Below are 26649 nucleotides of genomic sequence, written 5' to 3'. Positions count from 1 at the left end.
ACTTCCCCTTCTCCCAATCTATTGCTGTTCAGATAATTATCTGCCTCCCTGTTTTTGCCACCAAAGTGGATAACTTCGCATTTATCCACATTATACTGCATCGGTCAGGCATCTGCCCAATCACCCAACCTGTCCAAATCATACTGGAGTTTCTCAACATCCTCCTCACAGCACACACGCCCACCCAGCTTTGTGTCGTCTGCAAACTTGGAGATATTACATCTAGTTCCCTCGTCTAGATCATTTATATTGTGAATAGCTGGCGTCCTAGGACCGATCCCTGCAGTACCCCACTAGTCACTGCCTGCCACTCGGAAAAAGACCCGTTTATTCCAACTCTTTGCTTTCTGTCTGCCAACCAGTTCTCTATCCAAGTCAGTACCTTGCCCCCAATCCCATGTGCCTTAACTTTACACACTAATCTCTTATGCGGGACCTTACCGAAAGCCTTCTGAAAGTCCAAATACACCACATCCACTGGTTCTCCCTTATCTATTCTACCAGTTGCATCCTCAAAACATTCCAGTAGATTAGTCACGTACAATTTACCTTTTGTAAATCCATGTTGACTTTGTCTGATCCTGTCACTGTTTTCCAAGTGCTCTGCTATTACATCTTTTATAATGGACTCTAGCATTTTCCCCACTACCGATGTCAGGCTTACCGGTCTATAAGTCCCTGTTTTCTCTCTACCACCTTTTTTGAACAGTGGGGTAACATTAGCTACCCTCCAATCCATGGGAACTGTTCCACTGTCTATAGAATCATCAGCACAGCAGTTATATAATTTTTTTGATATATAAAAATGACCTGGATATTGGAATTCAGTGTAGAATTTCTAAATTTGCCGATGACACCAAACTTGGGGGTGTGACAAACGGTGAGGATGATACCAATCCACTGCAACAGGACATAGAAAGGCTAGCAGAATGGGCAGACAAGTGGCAGATGGAATTTAATACAGAGAAGTGTGAGGTGATGCATTTTGGCAGAAGGAACAGGGAGAGGCAATATACACTTAATGGCACAGTTTTAAAGTGTGTGCAGGGACAGAGGGACCTGGGAGTTAATGTGCGTAGGTCCCTGAAGGTGGCGGGACATATTGAGAGAGTGGTTAGCAAAGCATATGGGATCTTGGGCTTCATAAATAGAGATATTGAGTACAAAAGTAGAGAAGTTATACTAAAATTTTATAAAGCACTGGTTAGGCCACAACTGGAGTATTGCGTCCAGTTCTTGTCACCAAACTTTAGGAAGGATGTGAAGGCCCTCGAGAGGGTGCAGAGGAGATTTACCAGAATGGTTCCGGGGATGGGGGATCTTAGCTACAAGGACAGGTTGGAGAAGCTGGATTTGTTTTCATTAAAGCAAAGGAGGTTGCGGGGTGATTTGATAGAGGTGTACAAGATTATGACGGGTTTGGAAAGGCTAGACGGGGAAAGGCTGTTCCCACTAGTTGATGGTACAAGGACTAGGGGACACAGATTTAAGGTTTTGGGCAAGAGATACAGGGGGGACGTGAGGAAAAACTTTTTTACGCAGCGAGTGGTGATGACCTGGAACTCGCTGCCGACGGAAGTGGTGGAAGCGGAGACACTCAATGTTTTCAAGGGGAGACTGGATAGGCACTTGAGGGAAATAAACTTGCAGGGCTACGGGGATAGAGCGGGGGATTGGGAGTGACTGGATTGCTCTATAGAGAGCTGGCATGGAATGATGGGCCGAATGGCCTCCTTCTGTGCCGTTATGACTCTATGACTGTGACTGGAACCGTGTGAACTCGCTGGTGTCTCAGTAGGCTGGAGTACTGAGCGAATCCCTTCTCACATACGGAGCAGGTGAATGGCCTCTCCCCAGTGTGAACTCGCTGGTGCATCAGCAGGTTGGAGGACTGAGTGAATCCCTTCCCACATACAGAGCAGGTGAATGGCCTCTCTCCAGTGTGGACTTGCTTGTGTGTCAGTAGGTGGGGTGATCGAGTGAATTCCTTCCCACACATGGAGCACGTGAATGGCCTCTCCCCAGTGTGAACTCGCTGGTGTCCATTCAAAATCCCAGCGCTTTTAAAGCTCATCCCACAGACAGAACATGTAAACGGTCTCTGATCGGAGTGAAGTCGCTGGTGTTCCTTCAGATCCCCAGAGGTTTTAAAGTTCATCCCACAGTCAGAACATTTAAATGGTCTCTCATCAGTGTGAACTCGCTGGTGTCCCAACAGGTGGGATGACTGAGTGAATCCCTTCCCACACACGGAGCAGGTGAATGGCCTCTCCCCGGTGTGAACTCGCTGGTGTCCGTTCAGAGTGCTGGAGCTTTTAAAGCTCATCCCACAGACAGAACATATAAATGGTCTCTGATCAGAGTGAACTCGCTGGTGTTGCTTCAGATCCCAAGAGGTTTTAAAGCTCTTCCCACAGGCAGAACAGTTAAATGGTCTCGCATCAGTGTGAACTCGCTGGTGTGCCTGTAGGTGGGATGGCCGAATGAATCCCTTCCCACACACGGAGCAGGTGAATGGTCTCTTTCCTGCTCTCTCCAGCTGGTGTCCCTTCAGCTCCTGGGACATTTGAAAGCTTTTCCCACAGTCGGAATGTTTCACCAGCCTCTCCCCAGTGTGAACTCGCTGGTGTGCCAGCAGATTCGAGGACCGAGTGAATCTCTTCCCACACAGGGAGCAGGTGAACAGAATCTCTCCTGCTCTCTCCAGCTGGTGTCTCTTCAGCTCCTGGGACCTTTTAAATCTCTTCCCACAGTCAGAACACTTAATCGGTCTCTCATCACTGTGAACAAGCTGCTGTCTCAGGAGGGTGGCAGAGTGAGAGAATCACTTCAAAAACACGGAGCAGGTCAATGGTCTCTCATCGGTGTGGACAAGTTGGTGTCTCAGCAGCACGGATGGTGCAATTAATCCCTTCCACACACGGGGCCGGTGAACAGTTTCTCCCCAGTGTGTAGCCACTGTTGTCGCTTCAAGTACTTGTAGATTTTGAAGCTCTTCCCACACTCAGAACATTTAAAAGGTCTCTCATCAGTGTGATCTCACGGCTGTGCCAGCAGATTGGATGAGCGACTGAATCAGGTCCTGAGGAAACGTGTAACTCTGTCAGATCTTGAGGTGCTGTTTGGTTTGAGCTTCCTGTCTGTAAATGCTCCACTTCTAAAACCTTGTAAAAGGAGTGTAGAAAGGGTAAGGGGGGAAGCAGGAATCTTTTTTGGCTTATTTTGCCTCAAAGAACAAACAGGGTAAAGCCGGTCCCACTGGTGTCCTGCCGTGCCCACAATAACCAGCGGGCCAGAAACAGCCCAATCCACCTCACTGACTTGGCCCTAAAGTCAAATCAAGTCTCATCAAGGTCTCATCAAATGTCATCCTTTGTGACTGTGACAAAGGTAAACTATCTCTCCTCATCCTTCTTGACTTGTCTGCAGCCTTTGACAGTTGACCACTCCATCCTTCTCCCAACACCTCTCCACCATTGTCCAGCTGGGCGGGACTGCACTCGCCTGGTTCCATTCTTATCTATCTAATCGTAGCCACAGAATCACCTGCAACGGCTTCTCTTCCCACTCCCGCATCGTTACCTCTGGTGTCCCCCAAGGATCTATCCTTGGGCCCCTCCTATTTCTCATCTAAATGCTGCCCCTTGGTGACATCATCTGAAAACACAGCATCAGTTTCCACATGTACGCTGACGACACCCAGCTCTACCTCACCACCACTTCTCTCGACCCCTCCACAATCTCTAATCCGGTTCTGGGTGAGCAGAAATTTTCTCCAATTAAATATTGGGAAGACTAAAGCAATTGTTTTCAGTCCCTGCCACAAACTCCATTCCCTAGCCACTGACTCCATCCCTCTCCCTAACATCTCTCTGAGGCTGAACCACACTGTTAACAACCTTGGTGTCATATCTGACCCTGAAATGAGCTTCCGAACACATATCCGCAGCATAACAAAGACCGCCTATTTCCACCTCGGTAACGTGGCCCATCTCCACCCCTGCCTCAGCTCATCCGCTGCTGAAACCCTCACCCGGGCCTTTGTTACTTCTAGACTCGACTATTCCAACGCACTCCTGGCTGGCCTCCCACATTCTACCCTATGTAAACTTGAGGTGATCCAAAACTACCCGTGTCGTAACTCAACGCCAAGTCCCGTTCACCCATCACCCCTGTGCTCGCTGACCTACATTGGCTCCCGGTTAAGCAATGCTTTGATTTCAAAATTCTCATCCTTGTTTTCAAATCCCTCCATGGCCTTGCCCCTCCCTATCTTAGTTATTCCCTTCAGCCTCACAACCACCTGCCCCCCCGCGATAGAATCACAGAAAAATAATGACACGGAAGGAGGCCATTCGGCCCATCTTGTCCGTGCCGGTCAATTAAGTGCTATCCACACTAATCCCACTTTCCAGCACTTGGTCCGTAGCCTTGTAGGTTACGGCACTTCAAGTGCATATCCAAGTACTTTTTAAATGTGATGAGAGTTTCTGCCTCTACCACCCTGTCAGGCAGTGAGTTCCAGACCCCCACCACCCACTGGGTGAAAACATTTCTCCTCAACTCCCCTCTAAACCTCCGACCAATTACTTTAAATCTACGCCCCCTGGTTGTGGACCCCTCTGCCAAGGGAAATAGGTCCTTCCTATCTAGGCCCCTCAGAATTTTATACACCTCAATCAGGTCTCCCCTCAGCCTCCTCGGTTCCAAAGAAAACAACCCCCGCGCCCCCCCCCCCCCGACACATCTGCGTTCCTCCAATTCTGCCCTCTTGAGCATTCCTGATAATAATTGCTGCACCATCAGTGGCCGTGTCTTGTGTTGCCTCGGCCCTAAGCTCTGGAATTCCCTCCCTGAACCTCTCCGCCTCTCTTTCATAGAAAATAGGAGCAGGAGTAGGCCATTCGGCCCCTCGAGCCTGCTCCGCCATTCAATGAGATCATGGCTGATCATCCAAACTCAATACCCTGTCCCTGCCTTCTCCCCATATCCCTTGATCCCTTTAGCCTTAAGAAATATATCTAACTCCTACTTGAATATATTTAATGAATTGGCCTCCACTGCCTTCTGTGGTAGAGAATTCCACAGGTTCACCACTCTCTGGGTGAAGAAATTCCTCCTCATCTCTGTCCTAAATGGCTTACCCCTTATCCTTAGACTGTGACCCCAGCTGTTCACAATATATATTAATGATCTGGACGGGGGAATTGGATGTAATATCTCCAAATTTGCAGACGACACAAAGCTGGGAGGGAGGGTAAGCTGTGAGGAGGATGTCGTGAAACTCCAGTACGATTTGGACAGGTTGGGTGATTGGGCAGAAACATGGCAAATGCACTATAATGTGGATCAATGTGAGGTTATCCACTTTGGTGGCAAAAACAGGAAGGCATATTATTATTTGAATGGCAATAGATTGAGAGAAGGGGAAGTGCAAAGAGACCTGGGTGTTATTGTGCACCAGTCGCTGAAGGTAAGCATGCAGGTGCAGCAGGCGGTTAAGAAGGCAAATGGTATGTTGGCCTTTGTAGCAAGAGGGTTCGAGTACAGGAACAAGGATGTCTTGCTACAGTTGTACAGGGCCTTGGTGAGACCGCACCTTGTGTATTGTGTGCAGTTTTGGTCACCTTACCTGAGGAAGGACGTTCTTGCCATGGAGGGAGTGCAGCGAAGATTCACCAGGCTGATACCTGGGATGGCAGTAATGACGTATGAGGAGAGATTGTGTCGATTGGGCTTATACTCACTGAAGTTTAGAAGATTGAGAGGGGATCTCATCAAAACCGATAAAATTCTGTCAGGTCTCGACAGACTAGATGCAGGAAGGATGTTTCTGATGGCCGGGGAGTCCAGAACCAGGGGTCACAGTCTAAGGATAAGGGGAAGGCCATTTAGGACTGAAATGAGGAGGAATTTCTTCACCCAGAGAGTGGTGAACCCGTGGAATTCTCTGCAACAGAGGGCAGTGGAGGCCAGTTCATTAAATATATTCAAGAAAGAGTTGGATATATTTCTTGAGGCTAAAGGGATCAAGCGGTATAGGGAGAAAGCAGGGACAGGGTACTGAATTTGGATGATCAGCCATGATCTCATTGAATGGCGGAGCAGGCTCAAAGGGCCGAATGGCCGACTCCTGCTCCTATCTTCTATGTTTCTATGACCCCTGGTTCTGGACTCCTCCGCCATCGGGAACATCCTTCCTGCATCTAGTCTGTCTAGTCCTGTTAGAATTTTATAAGTTTCAGTGAGATCCTCTCTCATTCTTCTGAATTCAAGAGAATACAGGCCTAGTTTACTCAATCTCTTCTCATACGACAGTCCCGCTATCCCAGGAATCAATCTCGTGAACCTTCATTGCACTCCCTCTATGGCAAGTATATCCTTCCTTAGGTAAGGAGACCAAAATTGTACACAGTACTCCAGGTGTGGTCTCACCAAGGCCCTATATAATTGGAGTAAGACTTCTTTACTCCTGTACTTATATATTTCTTAAGGCTAAAGGGATATGGGGAGGAGGCAGGGACAGGGTACTGAATTTGGATGATCAGCCGTGATCTCATTGAATGGCGGAACAGGCTCGAGGGGCTGAATGGCCTAATCCTGCTCCTATCTTCTATGTTTCTATGTATTCAATCTTTCCTTGTAGCTGAAATTCTCCAGTCCTGGCAACATCTTCGAAAATCTCCCGTCTCGAGCAGTCACATCTTTCCTGCAATGGGGCGAGCAGAACTGCACGCAGCACTCTAGCCGGTGGCCTAACTGGTGTTTTGTACAGTTCAAGCAGAACCTCCCTGCTCTTACATGATAGAGAAAGAGGCACTGCCCCTTTAAATACCTGGGGGGCACCCATTCCCCATTAAATGGCCAAGCAATTTTTTTTGTTGAAAAGGGGCCGCAGTCCCCTTTGACTCACCCCCCCCCCCGCCACACATACTCACAAGAGAGAGAGAGAGAGAGAGAGAGGAGGAAGAATGCTGGTCTTTGTCCCTTTCAAAGTGGCTGCCCACCAAAATGTTCACAGCACCAGGGCTCTTTGTTCTGGATAAAAGTCAAAAAGAGAAAAGGTTCACTTATTTTTAAATGAATGCAGTTGATGAATAGCCTTGCAATAAAGGTAATGCAAAGGAATAAACACTCACAAGCTGGGTTTTTTCCACCCCCTCCTCCCCTTCCCTTTAACAGCTCCTGCAGACAATGAAAGCAGGAAAGCGGCCTGCAGCCCACCGAGGTCCCGCCCCCCTCCCTCCCGCGCCGTCATTGGTTGGAGGACCGTCAGCCCGCCCGGTCCTCCCAGCGTTTTCCGCGCTCCTGATTGGCGGGCCGCTCGCGTCAATCAATCCCCCCTCCGATTACGCGCTGACGCCAGCACGCAACGCCAAGGGGTCGGCTGGACCGGCTCACGCCACCGCAAGGTAAAAAAAAGACACCCCACACAAATGAGGAAAAACAAAAATAATAATAATCGCACGTTAGAGGGGAGGAGGTTGGGGGAATTAATGAGTGTTTTCAATTTGTTTCGCAAAAAGAAATATTTGAAAAGCTTCCGAACGTTGCGAGGCGGGCTGCGCATGCGCTCCAGCCAGCCTTTGACTCCCCCTTGCCGCGCCGCCATTGGTTGGCGGACCAGGCCGCCCAGTTCAGTCCTCCCACCTCAGCCCTCGTCCTATTGGACAGAGCTCCCGTCAGTCACAGGCCCGGGCCGACCTCCATCCTTGAATGGCCTCTTCCTGTGATGACGTCACAACCGGGCCCCAGCCTCAGCGCGAGGAAGATCCCGCCCCCTATCCGCGCTGCCATTGATTGGAGGACCAGGCCGCCTAGTTCCGTCCTCCCAGCTCAGCCCTCTTCCTATTGGTCAGCACTCCCGTCAGTCAGAATCACATTGTTCCGGCTCACTCCGCCACCCCGCGCAGCTTAGTTCGGTCCGCGGAGGTCCCGCCCGCCCGAATCTCAGGTTTGGGTTTTCTGATATTTTACCGGAGGCCCCGCGCAGGCGCACTACCAGCCTCGAGTTGTGGTGAGGGGCCCAATGAGCATGCGCGGCCCCGCCTCTCCACATTTAAAGGGTCACCCGCACCTCCACATTTGAAGGGACACCCACCCCCTCCACATTTAAAGGGATATCCACCACCTCCACATTTAAAGGAACACCCACACCTTGCACATTTAAAGGGACACCCATCTCCTCCACATTTAAAGGGACTCCACTCCCCCCCTCTCATGTCCTCTACTGTGGAGGAGGAATTCCTGGAGTGTTTACGGGATGGTTTCCTGGACCAATATGTCGAGGAACCAACCAGAGATCAGGCCATCTTAGACTGGGTATTATGTAACGAGAAAGGATTAATTAGCAATCTTGTTGTAAGAGGCCCCTTGGGTCGGAGTGATCATAATCTGATCGAATTCTTCATTAAGATGGAGAATGAAGTTGTTGACTCAGAGACTAGGGTCCTAAATTTAAATAAAGGAAACTACGATGGTCTGTGGAGCGAGTTGGGTAGGATTGATTGGGCAATGTCACTCAAAGCGTTGATGGTGGATAGGCAATGGCAAACATTCAAAGACCGCATGGATGAACTGCAGAATTTGTTCATCCCAGTTTGGTATAAAAATAAAACAAAAAAGGTGACTCAACCATGGCTAACAAGGGAAATTAGGGATAGCATAAGATCCAAGGAGAGGACATATAAATTGGCCAGAAAAAGCAGTAAACCTGTGGATTGGGAGCAGTTTAGTATTCAACAAAGGAGGACAAAGGGATTAATTAAGAAGGGGAAAATAGAATATGAGCGTAAGCTTTCAGGGATCATAAAAACTGACTGTAAAAGCTTTTATAGATATGTGAAGAGAAAAAGAACATAAGAACATAAGAAGTAGGAGCAGAAGTAGGCCATAGGGCCCCTCGGGCCTGCTCCGCCATTCAATAGGATCATGGCTGATCTGAACCGAGACTCACGTCCACTTCCCTGCCCGCTCCCCGTAACCCTTAATTCCCTTATCAGCTAGGAAACTGTCTATCTCCGCTTTAAATTTATTTAATGTTGCAGCTTCCACAGCTATCTGAGGTAGCAAATTCCATAGATTTACCACCCTCTGAGTGAAGAAGTTTCTCCTCATCTCAGTTTTGAAACGGCAGCCCCACATTCTAAGATTATGCCCCCTAGTTCTAGTCTCACCCATCAGTGGAAACATTCTCCCCGCATCCACCCGATCAAGCCCCCTCACAATCTTATATGTTTCGATAAGATCGCTTCTCATTCTTCTGAATTCCAATGAGTAGAGGCCCAACCTACTCAACCTTTCCTCATAAGTCAACCCCCTCATCTCCGGAATCAACCGAGTGAACCTTCTCTGAACTGCCTTGAGAGCAAGTATATCTTTTCTTAAATATGGAAACCAAAACTGTACGCAGTATTCCAGGTGTGGCCTCGCCAGTACCCTGTATAACTGAAGCAAGACTTCCCTGCTTTTATACTCCATCCCCCTTGCAATAAAAGCCAAGATTCCATTGGCCTTCCTGATCACCTGCTGTACCTGCATACTAACCTTCTGCGTTTCATGCACCAGGACCCCCAGATCCCTTTGTACTGTAGCACTTTGCAGTTTCTCTCCATTTAGATAATAACTTTCTCTTTGATTTTTTCTGCCAAAGTGCATAACTTCACACTTTCCAACATTATATTCCATCTGCCAAAGTTCTGCCCACTCACTTAGCCTGTCTATGTCCTTTTGCAGGTTTTTTATGTCCTCCTCACTCACTGCTTTCCCTCCCATCTTTGTATCGTCGGCAAACTTGGATATGTTGCACTCGGTCCCCTCCTCCAAATCGTTAATATAGATTGTAAAGAGTTGGGGTCCCAGCACTGACCCCTACGGAACACCACTAGTTACTGATTGCCAACCCGAGAATGAACCATTTATTCCAACTCTCGGTTTTCCGTTAGATGGCCAATCTTCCACCCATGCCAGTATATTACCCCCAATCCCGTGATTTTTTATCTTGTGCAGTAATCTTTTGTGTGGCACCTTGTCAAATGCCTTTTGGAAGTCCAAATACACTACATCCACTGGCTCCCCTTTATCCACCCTGTTTGTTACATCCTCATAGAATTCGAGCAAATTTGTCAAACATGACTACCCCTTCATAAAACCATGCTGACTCTGTCAGATTAAATTATGCTTATCCAAATGTCCTGTTACTGCTTCCTTAATAATGGACTCCAACATTTTACCAACCACAGATGTTAGGCTAACTGGTCAATAGTTTCCAGCCTTTTGTCTACCTCCCTTTTTAAATAAGGGCATTACATTAGCAGTTTTCCAATCTGCTGGGACCTTGCCTGAATCCAGGGAGTTTTGGAAAATTACCACCAATGCATCCGCAATCCCCACCGCTACCTCTCTCAAGACCCTAGGATGTAAGCCATCAGGTCCAGGGGATTTATCCGCCTTAAGTCCCATTATCTTACCGAGTACCATCTCCTTAGTGATTTTAATCGTGTTTAGCTCCTCCCCCGCTATAGCCCCCTGTTTGTCCAGTGTTGGGATATTTTTAGTGTCCTCTACTGTAAAGACTGATACAAAATATTTGTTCAGCGTTTTTGCCATCTCCGTGTTCCCCACTACTAATTTCCCGGTCTCGTCCTCTAAGGGACCAACATTCACTTTAGCCACCCTTATTCTTTTTATATAACTGTAGAAACTCTTGCTATCTGTTTTTATATTTTTTGCTAGTTTACTTTCATAATCTATCTTCCCTTTCTTAATTAATCTTTTAGTTATTCTTGGCTGGCTTTTAAATGTTTCCCAATCTTCTATCCTCCCACTAGATTTGGCTACTTTATATGCCCTTGTTTTCAGTCGGATACTATCCTTTATTACTTTACTTAGCCACGGATGGCTGTCTTTTCTTTTACGCCCCTTTTTCCTCAGTGGAATATACTTTTCTTGAAAGTTGTGAAATATCTCCTTGAATGTACACCGCTGCTCATGTACCGTCTTACACCTTAATCTATTTTCCCAGTCCACATTAGTCAACTCTGCTCTCATACCTTCATAGTCTCCTTTATTTAAGCTTAGTACACTGGTTTGAGATCCAACTCTCTCACCTTCCAACTGAATTTGGAATTCAACCATATTATGGTCACTCATTCCAAGGGGATCCTTTACTAGGACATTTTTTATTAATCCTGTCTCATTACACAGGACCAGATCTAAGATTGCCTGCCCCCTGGTTGGTTCAGTAACATACTGCTCAAGGAACCCGTCCCTAATGCACTCTATGAACTCTTCCTCAAAGCTGCCCTGCCCAATTTGATTTGTCCAGTCAATATGAAAGTTAAAATCTCCCATGATTATAGCTGTTCCCTTATTACAAGCCCCAACTATTTCCTGATTTATACTCCGACCAATAGAGTTGCAGCTGTTAGGAGGCCTATAGACTACACCCACTGGTGACTTTTTCCCCTTATTATTCCTTATCTCCACCCAAACTGTTTCACTATCCTGATCCTTTGACCCAATATCATTTCTCACTATTGCAGTGATTCCATCCTTTATTAACCCAGCCACCCCACCTCCTTTTCCTTCCTGTCTGTCCTTCCTAATAGTCAAATACCCCTGGCTGTTTAGTTCCCAGTCATGGTCACCCTGCAGCCATGTCTCCGTAATGGCCACCAGATCATACCCATGTGTAGTTATTTGTACCATCAACTCGTCTATTTTGTTACGAATGCTGTGTGCATTCAGATAAAGAACTTTTAAATATGTTTTGTGACAATTTATTCCTGCTTTTAACCCCTTTACTACTTTACCTTTATCTTTATATATTCTGTCCCTTCCTGACACGCTTCGGTTTTTAATTCCCCCACTGCTACCTTGCTCTATTGCCTTCTCCGCTGACATTATTATTTTTCGCTCTCTTGAAAGCTCCCCCCCACTAATTAGTTTAAAGCCCTCTCTACAGCCCTAGTTATTCGATTCACCAGGATTCTAGTCCCAGCACTGGCCAAGTGAAGTCCATCCCAACGGAACAGCTCTCTCCTGTCCCAATACTGGTGCCAGTGTCCCAAGAAGCAAAACCCATTTCTCCCACACCAGTCTTTGAGCCACGCATTTAACTCTCTGATTTTATTTACCCTAGCCAAATTTGCTCGTGAGGGCAGGTACAGCATGGGTTAGATACAGAGTAAAGCTCCCTCTACACTGTCCCATCAAACACTAACAGGGCAGGTATAGCACGGGTTAGATACAGAGTGAACCTTCCTCTACACTGTCCCATCAAACACTCCCAGGGCAGGTACAGCACGGGTTAGATACAGAGTAAAGCTTCCTGTACACTGTCCCATCAAACACTCCCAGGGCAGGCACAGCACGGGTTAGATACAGAGTAATGCTCCCTCTACACTGTCCCATCAAACACTCCCAGGGTAGGTACAGCACGGGTTAGATACAGAGTAAAGCTCCCTCTACACTGTCCCATCAAACACTCCCAGGGCAGGTACAGCACGGGTGAGATACAGAGTGTCAGCCGTGGCTCAGGCGGCAGCACTCTCTCCTCTGAGTCAGAAGGTTGTGGGTTGAAGTCCCACTCCAGAGACTCGAGTCTAAAACTCTGTGCTGCCCCTCCAGTGCAGTGCTGAGGGAGTAAAGCCCAGTGCAGAGTAAAGTTCCCTCTGCACTGCTCCACTAACAGGCCTGAGCCCCAAACTCAGAAGAGCCCCCTCTGCAGGGAGCCAGACTGGGGCACGTCATCAACTCCACGGTGGTGACTGATGGGAGCTTCCGACCAATAGGGAGCGAGCGGGGTGGGGCTGGAGGAGCGAGCCGGCGGCGGGCCCTCCAACCAATCGGGGAGCCTGAGGGGCGGGACTTGCGCCGGCTGGTTGGGACAGAGGAGGCTGACGGGAGATTTAATTTAAATGAATTTAATTTCCCGCCTGCTCCAACCGCCCACCCTGCAACGTCATTACTAATTTTGTTTTGCAGAAGATACTTTTTATTAAAGAAAAGAAGTTCGGTTTTAAATTGAGGAAATAACAAACCCTGTGGAACAAATACTTGTGAGTAAAAATATTTCTTCTCCCTGAATTCATTTTCTTAATATTAATTTTCATCATTTTTAATTATTAATTTCAAGCACTTTCTTAAGAGAAATATGGGAGTGGTGGGGGTTCTCTTAAAGGGACAGGCACTCTCTTTTTCTATGTGATTTTCATTAAAGGGACCGTGTCCCTGTGGATGACTGTTTTTAAAGGGACAGCGTCTCCCTTTTTATAATGTATATGTAAGAGACTGACATTTAAAGTAGGGCTAATCCCCTGCTCCCCTGAGTGCTTAGCGAGAAATCAGGTGCTGTTTGCTCTCGCCCCCTCCCAATTTTCTGCCAAGGGACAGAAAGCAGAGAGTAGTGGTGAACGGTTGCTTTTCAGACTGGAGGGAGGTAAACAGTGATGTTCCCCAGGGGTCGGTATTAGGACCAATGTTCCCTCTAATTTTTTGAGGTTCAGCATAACTTCTCTACTTTTTTACTCTATTTATGAAGCCCAAGATCCCATATAGAAAGGAACTTTTCCCCTTAGTAGAGGGGTCAATAACCAGGGGGCATAGATTCAAGGTAAGGGGCAGGAGGTTTAGAGGGGATTTGAGGAAAACCTTTTTCACCCAGAGGGTGGTTGGAATCTGGAACTCACTGCCTGAAAGGGTGGTAGAGGCAGGAACCCTCACAACATTCAAGAAGCATTTGGATGAGCACTTGAAATGCCATAGCATACAAGGCTACGGACCAAATGCTGGAAAATGGGATTAGATTAGATAGGGCTTGATGGCTGGCGTGGACGCGATGGGCCGAAGGGCCTCTTTCTTTGCTGTATAACTCTATGACTCTATAACTCCCTGGAACACTGTGTACAATTCTGGGCACCGCACCTCAGAAAGGATAACCGGCCTTGGAAGGAGTGCAGCACAGATTCACCAGAATGTTACCCGGGCTCCAAGGGTTAGATTATGAGGAGAGATTACATAAACTAGGCTTGTGTTCCCTGGAATCTAGAAGGTTAAGGAGTGATTTGAGGATTTTAGGATTTTGAAAGGAATTGGTAGAGTAGATAGAGAGAAACTTTTTCCGCCGGTGGGGGAGTCGAGGACAAGGGGGGCATCACCTTAAAATCAGAGCCAGGCCATTCAGGAGAGAAGTTGGGAAACACTTCTTCACATAAAGGGTGGTAGAAGTGTGGAACCCTCTCCCACAGAAAGCAGTCGATGCCAGCTCAATTAATCATTTAAAATCCCAGAGCGATAGATTCTTGCTAGACAAGGGAGCAAAGGGATATGGAGCCAAGGCAGGTGGGTGGAGTTAAGACACAGATCAGCCATGATCTCATTGAATGGCGGAACAGGCTGGAGGGGCTGAATGGCCTCCTCCTGTTCCCATGCTCCTATTTACTCTATCAAAACCCTTCCTGTTTTGAACACCTCTATTAAATCTCTGCTGCACCTTCTCTGCTCCAAGGAGAACAATCCCAGCTTCTCCAGTCTCTCCACGTAACTGAAATCCTCTGTGTATTTGTCGTGGGGCAGCAGGCTATAGCAAACAGCTTTCTTAAGAACATAAGAAATAGGAGCAGGAGCAGGCCATTCGGCCCTTCGAGCCTGCTCCGCCATTCAATAAGATCATGGCTGATCTTCTACCTCATCCCCACCTTCCCGCCCGATCCCCATATCCCTTGATTCCCCATGAGTCCAAAAATCTATCGATCTCAGCCTTGATTATACTCAATGACTGAGCCTCCACAGCCCTCTGGGGCAGAGAATTCCAAAGATTCACAACCCTCTGAGTGAAGAAATTTCTCCTCATCTCAGTCCTAAATGGCCGACCCCTTATTCTGAGACTGTGACCCCTGGTTCTAGACTCCCCAGCCAGGGGAAACAGTCTCCCAGCATCTACCCTGTCAAGCCCTGTAAGAATTGTAGATGTTTCAATGCGATCACCTCTCATTCTTCAAAATTCATGGGAATATAGGTCCAGTCTCCTCAATCTCCCCTCATAGGACAATCCCCCATCCCAGGAATCAGCCTGGTGGACCTTTGTTGCACTCCCTCTAAGGCAAGTATATCCTTCCTTAGGTAAGGAGACCAAAACTGTACACAATACTCCAGGTGTGGTCTCACCAAGGCCCTATATAATTGCGGTAAGACTTCTTCACTCTTATACTCCAATCCTTTTGTAATAAAGACTAACGTACCATTTGATTTCCTAATTGCTTGCTGCACCTGCGTGCTAACTTTCAGTGCCTCGTGTACAAGGACACCCAGGTCCCTCTGAACACCAACATTTCCCAATCTCTCACCATTTAAAAAATACTCTGCTATTCTATTTTTCCTACCAAAGAGGGTTGGAGTATAAAAGCAGGGAAGTCCTGCTGCAACTGTACAGGGTCTTGGTGAGACCACACCTGGAGTACTGCGTACAGTCTCGGCCTCCGTATTTAAGGAAGGATATACTTGCATTGGAGGCAGTTCAGAGACGATTCACGAGGTTAATTCCAGAGATGAGGGGGTTGACTTATGAGGAAAGGTTGAGCAGGTTGGGCCGATACTCATTGGAATTTAGAAGAATGAGAGGTGATCTTATTGAAACATATAAGATACTGAGTGGGCTGGACAGGGTGGATGCAGAGAGGATGTTTCCCCTCGTGGGGAAATCTAGAACTCGAGGGCATAGTTTCAGACTAAAGGGTCGCCCTTTTAGAACTGAGATGAGGAGGAATTTCTTCTCTCAGAGGGTCGTAAATCTGTGGGATTCTCTGCCCCAGAGAGCTATGGAGGCTGGGTCATTAAATACATTTAAGGTGGAGAGAGACAGATCTTGGCAAGATAAGGGAGTGAAGGGTGATGGGGAGTGCGCGAGGAAGTGGCTTTGAGCCCAAGATCAGCCATGATCTTATTGAATGGCGGAGCAGGCTCGAGGGGCCAAGTGGCCTATTCCTGCTCCTATTTCTTATGTTCAAAGCGGATAACTTCACACTTCTCCACATTATATTCCATCTGCCAGGTTCTTGCCCATTCACTGAACCTGTCGATATCCCTTTGCAGCCCCTTTGTGTCCTCCTCGCAACTTATTTTCCCACCTAGTTTTGTATCGTCAGCAAACTTGGACACATTGCACTCGGTCCCCTCATCTAAGTCATTGATGGAGATTGTGAATAGCTGAGGCCCCAGCACTGATCCTTGCGGGACCCCACTAGTTGCAGCCTGCCAGCCTGAAAATGAGCCGTTTATTCCTGCTCTCTGTTTTCTGACCGTTAACCAATCCTCTATCCATGCTAATATTACCCCCAATCCCATGAGCCCTAATTTAGTGTGACGGCACCCTGGGAGGAAAGGGCACCTGCTCCTGATCGCCACCCACTTAACTTGACAAGGTCGGACTGTCTACACCACAACTCCAGATATCCACAGCCATGCCTCAGCTGTCCAGAGCCTTGCTCAGGCCCCATCCGGAGGACTGCCTTCAGTTTCAGGCACCGCACCTCAGAAAGGGACACACTGGCCTCGGAGGGGGTGCCGGGCCGATTCACCAGGAAGACACCGGGGCTGAGAATGTCTCATTATGGGGACGGAACCATCGAATGAAACAGCACAGAAGGAGGCCATTCGGCCCACCGTGCCTGTGCCGGCTCTTTGGTCGAGCTCTCCGATTAGTCCCACTCCCCCCTGCTCTTTCCCCCTCGCCCTGTAAATGTCTCCCCTTCAAGTATTTACCCACTTCTTTATGAAAGTGACGATTGAATCTGCTTCCACCGCCCTTTCAGGCAGCGCATTCCAGATCACAACAACTTGGTGTAAAAATCTGTTTCCTCATCTCACCTCTGGTTCTTTTGCCAATCGCCTTAAATCTGGTTTCTGTCCCTTCAGCCATTGGAAACGGTTTCTCCTTATTTACTCTCTCAAAATCCATCCTGATTTTGAACAACTCTATCAAATCTCCTCTTAATCTTCTCTGCTCTAAGGAGAACAACCCCAACTTCTCCCGTCTCTCCACGTAACTCAAGTCCCTCATCCCTGGTCCCATTCTCGTAAATTTCTTCTGCACCCTCTCTAAGGCCTTGACATCCTTCCTAAAGTGTGGTGCCCAGCGGAAGCCTAGCCAGTGTTTTATAAAGGCTTAGCATAACCTGCTTGCTTTTGTACTCTATTCCTCTATTAATAAAGTCAAGGATCCTGTATGCTTTTTAACAGCCTTCTCAACTTGTCCTGCCACCTTCTAAGATTTGTGTCCATACACCCCGAGGCCTCTCTGTTCCTGCACCCTCTTTAAAACTGGACCATTTAGTTTATATTGCCTCTCCTCATTCTTCCTGCCAAAATGAATCACTTCACACTTCTCTACATTAAATTTAATCTGCCATGTTTCTGCCCATTTCACCAGTCTGGCTACATCCTCCTGAAGTCTGTTACTATCCTCATTGTTTGCTACATTTGAGTTTCGTGTCATCTGTAAATTTTGAAATTTTGCCCTGGATCCCCAAGTCCAGGTCATTAATATACATCAAAAAAAGCAGTGGTCTGAATCAATGTTCACGTTAAGTTGCGCGGCCACGCAGCGGTCTGGAGGTCCCGCGCAGCCGGCTCACCGCCCAATAAATGGAATAAACGCGCATGCGCAGAAATTTGAATGGGCCGTGCAGCCCGTTAAAGGGGCCACGCACCTCAAAAAAAAAGAGGGAACATTGATCCTAATACCGACCCCTGGGGAACATCACTGTTTACCTCCCTCCAGTCTGAAAAGCAACCGTTCACCACTACTCTCTGCTTTCTGTCCCTTGGCAGAAAATTGGGAGGGGGCGAGAGCAAACAGCACCTGATTTCTCACCAAGCACTTACGGGAGCAGGGGATTTGCCCTACTTTAAATGTCAGTCTCTTAAATATACATTATAAAAAAAGGGAGACGCTGTCCCTTTAAAATCGGTCATCCACGGGGATTTTTAATGAAAATCTCATAGAAAAAGAGAGCGCCTGTCCCTTTAAGAGAACCCCCACCACTCCCATATTTCTCTTAAAGTGCTTGAAATTAATAATTAAAAACGCACAAAATTAATATTAAAAAAATTAATTCAGGGAGAAAAAATATTTTTACTCACATTTGCTCCACAGGGTTTCTTGTTTCTGTTCCATCAATTTAAAAACAAACAGCTTTTTTTATGATCAGCCATGATCGCATTGAATGGCGGAGCAGGCTCGAAGGGTCGAATGGCCTACTCCTGCTCCTATCTTCTATGTTTCTATATTTAAAACAAGTATCTTCTGTAAAATAAAATTAGTTTGAGCTGTAAAATGGGAAAGGAACATTAAAAATAAACTTTCCCAGGATCACAGATTCTGACCAGGCCGCTTTACAAAATGGCGGCGGGCTGATCCCAGGTCCCGCCTCCCCCTTCGCCGCGATTGGTTGGAGGACCAAAGCCCCTCGGTCGGTCCTCCAGGCTCCGCCTCCCCTCGCTCATTGGTGGAGAGCTCAGTGTCAGTCAGTGCACGCCGGCGACGTCGTGACGTTGCAGGGAGGGCGGTTGGAGCAGGCGGGAAATTAAATTCATTTAAATTAAATCTCCCGTCAGCCTCCTCTGTCCCAATCAGCCGGCGCAAGTCCCACCCCTCGGGCTCCCCGATTGGTTGGAGGACCCGCCGCCGGCTCGCTCCTCCAGCCCCGCCCCGCTCGCTCCCTATTGGTCGGAAGCTCCCGTCAATCAGGCCCTGGGCCCGGGTCCTATCACAGAATCACAGAAACCCCACAGTGCAGATAGAGGCCATTTCGGCCCATCGAGCCTGCACCGACACATATCCCACCCGATCCCCGCAACCCCTACACCAACACATATCCCACCCTATCCCCGTAACCCCACGTATTTAATCCCCCTAACACTAAGGGTCAATTTATCATAGTCAATCAACCTAACCCGCACATCTTTGGGCTGTGGGAGGAAACCGGAGCACCCGGAGAAAACCCACGCAAACACGGGGAGAATGTGCAAACTCCACACAGTCACCCGAGGCCGGATTCGAACCCGGGTCCCTGGCGCTGTGAGGCAACAGTGCTAACCACTATGTCACCATGCTGTACTTTCAATGATGACTTTTATAAACTGGTTTTACAGGAAATTAGAAGAGGAGGGGAGAGATTTGAAGAGACACGGTCCCTTTGTGACTCTAAAGTTGCAGCTGACCCCGCGCATGCGCCCCATGGCCCCGCCCTCTCCTGCTCCACAGGCGCCCGGCCCGCACCGCGCATGCTCAGCACACACCCTGTGCCCCTGTCAATCATCCTCCCCCTCTGAACAGGCCCCGCCCCCTTCCCCTACTCCGCATGCGCCGCCGGGCCCCGCTCCCGAGGATGAGCCGCTCCGCGCCTGCGCAAGGCCTCGGATTCTGTGGAAGGCCCGGGCAACCGCGAGAGTCCGGATCACCGGCGGAAAGTGAGTTTTATGAGGGTTTTTTTTTAATATAGCGGAGAGAAGCGCGGGCGGGAAGATAAATAAAAAGAAAATACAAACCGCACCGTCCCAGCGCCCTCCCGGCACCGAGCGAAGCCTCTTCCTCTGATGACGTCACTATCGGGCCCCAGCCTCAGGGAGGAAGGTCCCGCCCCCTTGCCGCGCCGCCATTGGTTGGAGGACCAGGCCGCCCAGTTCAGTCCTCCCAGCTCAGCCCTGTTCCTATTGGTCAGCGCTCCCGTCAGTCAGAATCACATTGTTCCGGCTCACTCCGCCACCCCGCGCGGATGAAACCGCTCCGTTCGGCGTCCGCGGATGTCCCGCCCGCCCGACTCTCAGGTTTGCTTTTTTCTTTATAATCTCGCTCTCCGCTCCCCCTTCACCTCGATTTAAATCGATTCCCCAACACTTTACTTTACCCCGGCCGCTGATTCCGCCTCTTCCCCGGGCCAACTTCCGTCTTCTCCTCAGAGGCGGCGCACTGGCAGCCTCGTTTTGTGTTGGGGCCAAATGAGCATGCGCGGCCCCGCCTCTCCACATTTAAAGGGACACCCACCCACACACAGAATCACACAGAATCCCCACAGTGCAGATAGAGGCCATTTCGGCCCATCGAGCCTGCACCGACACATATCCCACCCTATCCCCGTAACCCCACGTATTTAATCCCCTAACAGGAAGGGTCAATTTATCATAGCCAAATCAACCTAACCCGCACATCTTTGGACTGTGGGAGGAAACCGGAGCACCCGGAGGAAACCCACGCAGACACAGGGAGAATGTGCAAACTCCACACCCACACCCTGCACATTTAAAGGGACACCCACCCCCTCTACATTTAAAGGGACACACACCCCCTCCACATTTAAAGGGACATCCACCCTGCCACATTTAAAGGGACACCCACCTCCTCCACATTTAAAGGGACTACCTCCCCCCATCTCATGTCCTCTACTGTGGAGGAGGAATTCCTTGAGTGTTTACGGGATGGTTTCCTGGACCAATATGTCGAGGATCCAACCAGAGACCAGGCCATCTTAGACTGGGTATTATGTAACGAGAAAGGATTAATTAGCAATCTTGTTGTATGAGGCCCCTTGGGTTGGAGTGATCATAATATGATCGAATTAGCACTGTTGCCTCACAGCGCCAGGGACCCGGGTTCAAATCCGGCCTCGGGTGACTGTCTGTGTGGAGTTTGCACATTCTCCCCGTGTTTGCGTGGGTTTTCTCCGGGTGCTCCTGTTTCCTCCCACAGTCCAAAGATGTGCGGGTTACGTTGATTGGCTATGATAAAAATTGGCCCTTAGTGTTAGGGGGGATTAAATACGTGGGGTTACGGGGATAGGGCTTGGGTGGGATGGCTGTCGGTGCAGCGACCGGGTGCTAGGGTTTGGATGATCAGCCATGATCTCGTTGAATGGCGGAGCAGGCTCGAAGGGCCGAATGGCCTGCTCCTGCTCCTATCTTCTATGTTTCTATGTTTCATTAAGATGGAGAATGAAGTTGTTGACTCAGAGATTAGGGTCCTAAATTTAAATAAAGGAAACTACGATGGTCTGAGGAGCAAGTTGGGTAGGATTGATTGGGGAATGTCACTCAAAGGGTTCACGATGGACAGGCAATGGCAAACATTCAAAGACCGCATGGATGAACTACAGAATTTGTTCATCCCAGTTTGGCATAAAAATAAAACAAAAGAGGTGACTCAACCGTGGCTAACAAGGGAAATTAGGGATAGCAGAAGATCCAAGGAGACGACATATAAATTGGCCAGAAAAAGCAGTAAACCTGAGGATTGGGAGCAGTTTAGGATTCAACAAAGGAGGACAAAGGGATTAATTAAGAAGGGGAAAATAGAATATGAGAGTAAGTTTGCAGGGAAAATAGAATATGAGAGTAAGTTTGCAGGGAACATAAAAACTGACTGTAAAAGCTTTTATAGATATGTGAAGAGAAAAAGAACATAAGAACATAAGAGGTAGGAGCAGAAGTAGGCCATACGGCCCCTTGGGCCTGCTCCACCATTCAATAGGATCATGGCTGATCTGAACCTAAACTCACGTCCACTTCCCTGCCCGCTCCCCGTAACCCCTAATTCCCTTATCAGTTAGGAAACTGTTTATCTCCGTTTTAAATTTATTTAATGTTGCAGCTTCCACAGCTCTCTGAGGTAGCAAATTCCATAGATTTACCACCCTGAGTGAAGAAGTTTCTCCTCATCTCAGTTTTGAAACGGCAGCCCCTTATTCTAAGATTATGCCCCCTAGTTCTAGTTTCACCCATCAGTGGAAACATCATCCCCGCATCCACCCGATCAAGCCCCCTCACAATCTTATATGTTTTGATAATATCGCCTCTCATTCTTCTGAATTCCAATGAGTAGATGCCCAACCTACTCAACCTTTCCTCATAAGTCAACCCCCTCATCTCCGGAATCAACCGAGTGAACCTTCTCTGAACTGCCTCGAGAGCAAGTATATCTTTTCTTAAATATGTAAACCAAAACTGTACGCAATATTCCAGGTGTGGCCTCACCAGTCCCCTGTATAACTGAAGCAAGACTTCACTGCTTTTATACTCCATCCCCCTTGCAATAAAAGCCAAGATTCCATTGGCCTTCCTGATCACCTGCTGTACCTGCATACTAACCTTCTGTGTTTCATGCACCAGGACCCCCAGATCCCTTTGTACTGTAGCACTTTGCAGTTTCTCTCCATTTAGATAATAACTTGCTCTTTGATTTTTTCTGCCAAAGTGCATAACCTCCCACTTTCCAACATTATATTCCATCTGCCAAATTTCTGCCCACTCACTTAGCCTGTCTATGTCCTTTTGCAGGTTTTTTCTGTCCTCCTCACTCACTGCTTTCCCTCCCATCTTTGTATCGTCGGCAAACTTGGATATGTTGCACTCGGTCCCCTCCTCCAAATCGTTAATATAGATTGTAAAGAGTTGGGGTCCCAGCACTGACCCCTGCGGAACACCACTAGTTACTGATTGCCAACCCGAGAATGAACCATTTATTCCAACTCTCTGTTTTCTGTTAGATGGCCAATCTTCCACCCATGCCAGTATATTACCCCCAATCCCATGATTTTTTATCTTGTGCAGTAATCTTTTGTGTGGCACCTTGTCAAATGCCTTTTGGAAGTCCAAATACACCACATCCACTGGTTCCCCTTTATCCACCCTGTTTGTTACATCCTCAAAGAATTCGAGCAAATTTGTCAAACATGATTTCCCCTTTATAAAACCATGCTGACTCTGTCCGATTAAATTATGCTTATCCAAATGTCCTGTTACTGCTTCCTTAATAATGGACTCCAACATTTTACCAACCACAGATGTTAGGCTAACTGGTCAATAGTTTCCAACCTTTTGTCTACCTCCCTTTTTAAATAAGGGCATTACATTAGCAGTTTTCCAATCTGCTGGGACTTTGCCTGAATCTAGGGAGTTTTGGAAAATTACCACCAATGCATCCGCAATCCCCACCGCTACCTGTCTCAAGCCCTAGGATGTAAGCCATCAGGTCCAGGGGATTTATCCGCCTTAAGTCCCATTATCTTACCGAGTACCATCTCCTGAGTGATTTTAATCGTGTTTAGCTCCTCCCCCCCATAGCCCCCTGTTTCTCCAGTGTTGGGATATTTTTAGTGTCGTCTACTGTAAAGACTGATACAAAATATTTGTTCAGCGTTTTTGCCATCTCCATGTTCCCCACTACTAACTTCCCAGTCTCGTCCTCTCAGGGACCAACATTCACTTTAGCCACCCTTTTTCTTTTTATATAACTGTAGAAACTCTTGCTATCTGTTTTTATATTTTTTGCTAGTTTACTTTCATAATCTATCTTCCCTTTCTTAATTAATGTTTTAGTTATTCTTTGCTGGCTTTTAAATACTTCCCAATCTTCTATCCTCCCACTAGATTTGGCTACTTTATATGCCCTTGTTTTCAGTCGGATACTATCCTTTATTACTTTATTAGCCACGGATGGCTGTCTTTTCTTTTACGCCCCTTTTTCCTCAGTGGAATATATTCTTCTTGAAAGTTGTGAAATATCTCCTTGAATGTACACCACTGCTCATGTACCGTCTTACACCTTAATCTATTTTCCCAGTCCACTTTAGTCAACTCTGCTCTCATACCTTCATAGTCTCCTTTATTTAAGCTTAGTACGCTGGTTTGAGATCCAACTCTCTCACCCTCCAACTGAATTTGGAATTCAACCATGTTATGGTCACTCATTCCAAGGGGATCCTTTACTAGGACATTTTTTATTAATCCTGTCTCATTACACAGGACCAGATCTAAGATTGCCTTGGACAGTGCAGAGGGAACTTTACTCTGTATCTAACCCGTGCTCTACCTGCCCTCATGAGCAAACTTGGCTAGGGTAAATAAAATCAGAGAGTTAAATGCGTGGCTCAAAGACTGGTGTCGGAGAAATGGGTTTTGCTTCTTGGGACATTGGCACCAGTACTGGGACAGGAGAGAGCTGTTCCGTTGGGACGGAGTTCACTTGGCCAGTGCTGGGACTAGAATCCTGGTGAATCAAATAACTAGGGCTGTAGAGAGGGCTTTAAACTAATTAGTGGTGGGGAGGTTTCAAGAGAGCCTGGTTGTTTCAGTAACATACTGCTCAAGGAACCCGTCCCTAATGCACTCTATGAACTCTTCCTCAAGGCTGCTCTGCCCAACTTGATTTGTCCAGTCAATATGAAAGTTAAAATCTCCCATGATTATAGCTGTTCCCTTATTACAAGCCCCAACTATTTCCTGATTTATACTCCGACCAATAGAGTTGCAACTGTTAGGAGGCCTATAGACTACGCCCACTAGTGACTTTTTCCCCTTATCATTCCTTATTTCCACCCAAACCGTTTCACTATCCTGATCCTTTGACCCAATATCATTTCTCACTATTGCAGTGATTCCATCCTTTATTAACACAGCCACCCCACCTCCTTTTCCTTCCTGGCTGTCCTTCCTAATAGTCAAATACCCCTCAATGTTTAGTTGCCAGTCATGGTCACCCTACAGCCATGTCTCCGTAATGGCCACCAGATCATACCCATGTGTAGTTATTTGTACCGTCAACGCGTCTATTTTGTTACGAATGCTGCGTGCTTTCAGATAAAGAACTTTAAAATATGTTTTGTGACAATTTATTCCTGCTTTTACCCCCTTTACAACTTTACCTTTATCTTTATATATTCTGTCCCTTCCTGACACGCTCTGGTTTTTAATTCCTCCACTGCTACCTTGCTCTATTGCCTTCTCCGCTGACATTTTTATTTTTCGCTCTCTTGAAACCTCCCCACCACTAATTAGTTTAAAGCCCTCTCTACAGCCCTAGTTATTCGATTCACCAGGATTCTAGTCCCAACACTGGCCAAGTGAACTCCGTCCCAACGGAACAGCTTTCTCCTGTCCCAGTACTGCTGCCAGTGTCCCAAGAAGCAAAACCCATTTCTCCCACACCAGTCTTTGAGCCACGCATTTAACTCTCTGATTTTATTTACCCTAGCCAAATTTGCTCATGAGGGCAGGTAGAGCACGGGTTAGATAGAGAGTAAATCTCACTCTACACTGTCCCATCAAACACTCCCAGGGCAGGTACAACACGGGTTAGATACAGAGTAAAGCTCCCTCTACACTGACCCATCAAACGCTCCCAGGGCAGGTACAGCACGGGTTAGATACAGAGTAAATCACCCTCTACACTGTCCCATCAAACGCTCCCAAGGCAGGTACAGCACGGGTTAGATACAGAGTAAAGCTCCCTCTACACTGTCCCATCAAACACTCCCAGGGCAGGTACAGCACGGGTTAGATACAGAGTAAAGCTCCCTCTACACTGTCCCATCAAACACTCCCAGGGCAGGTACAGCACGGGTTAGATACAGAGTAAAGCTCCCTCTACACTGTCCCATCAAACACTCCCAGGGCAGGTACAGCACGGGTTAGATACAGAGTGTCAGCCGTGCCTCAGGCGGCAGCACTCTCTCCTCTGAGTCAGAAGGTTGTGGGTTGAAGTCCCACTCCAGAGACTCGAGTCTAAAACTCTGTGCTGCCCCTCCAGTGCAGTGCTGAGGGAGTAAAGCCCAGTGCAGAGTAAAGTTCCCTCTGCACTGCTCCACTAACAGGCCTGAGCCCCAAACTCAGAAGAGCGCCCTCTGCTGCATTCCGCTTGTCTCAGCAGCGGGAGAAGCGGGCGGCGGACGTCCCGCCCCTCGGACACCCCGATTGGTTGCAGGACCCGCCGCCACCTCAGTCCTCCGAGCTCCGCCCGCTCTCTCCCTATTGGTCGGAGCTCCCGTCAGTCACCGCCGTGGAGTTGATGACGTGCCCCAGTCCGGCTCCCTGCAGAAGACAAGGGGCTGCGGCCGCTCAATCCGCTCCGCTCGGTGCCGGGAGGGCGCTGGGACGGTGCGGTTTGTATTTTCTTTTTATTTATCTCCCCGCCCGCGCTTCTCTCCGCTATATATAAATAAACCCGGATAAAACTCACTTTCCGCCGGTGATCGGGACTCTCACGGTTGCCCGGGCCTTCCCCAGAATGCGAGGCCCTGCGCAGGCGCGGTAGCGGCTCATCCTCGGGAGCGGGGCCCGGTGGCCCATGCAGAGTAGGGAGAGGGGGCGGGGCCTGTTCAGAGGCCACGCTCACCTTGGAGCGACGCATGCGGTGCAGGGGGAGGGGGCGGGGCCTGTTCAGAGCCCGCGCTCACCTTGGAGCGGTGCATGCGGAGTAGGGGAGGGGGCGGGGCCTGTTCAGAGCCCGCGCTCACCTTGGAGCGGCGCATGCGGAATAGGGGGAGGGGGCGGGGCATGTTCAGAGCCCGCGCTCACCTTGGAGCGGCGCGTGCGGAGTAGGGGGAGGGGGCGGGGCCTGTTCGGAGCCCGCGCTCACCTTGGAGCGGCGCATGCGGAGTAGGGGGAGGGGCCTGTTCAGAGCCTGCGCTCACCTTGGAGCGGTGCATGCGGAGTAGGGGGAGTGGGCGGGGCCTGTTCAGAGCCCGCGCTCACCTTGGAGCGGCGCATGCGGAGGAGGGGGAGGGGGCGGGGCATGTTTAGAGCCCGCGCTCACTTTGGAGTGGCGCATGCAGAGTAGGGGGAGGGGGCGGGGCCTGTTCAGAGCCCACGCTCACCTTG

The sequence above is a fragment of the Somniosus microcephalus genome, unplaced genomic scaffold (genome assembly GCF_052327205.1).
Source record: "Somniosus microcephalus isolate GS21.2 unplaced genomic scaffold, FLI_Smic_1.0 scaffold108, whole genome shotgun sequence".
Lineage (NCBI taxonomy): Eukaryota > Metazoa > Chordata > Chondrichthyes > Squaliformes > Somniosidae > Somniosus > Somniosus microcephalus.
The sequence above is the reverse complement of the archived record's forward strand: the minus strand, read 5'-3'. Positions refer to the sequence as shown.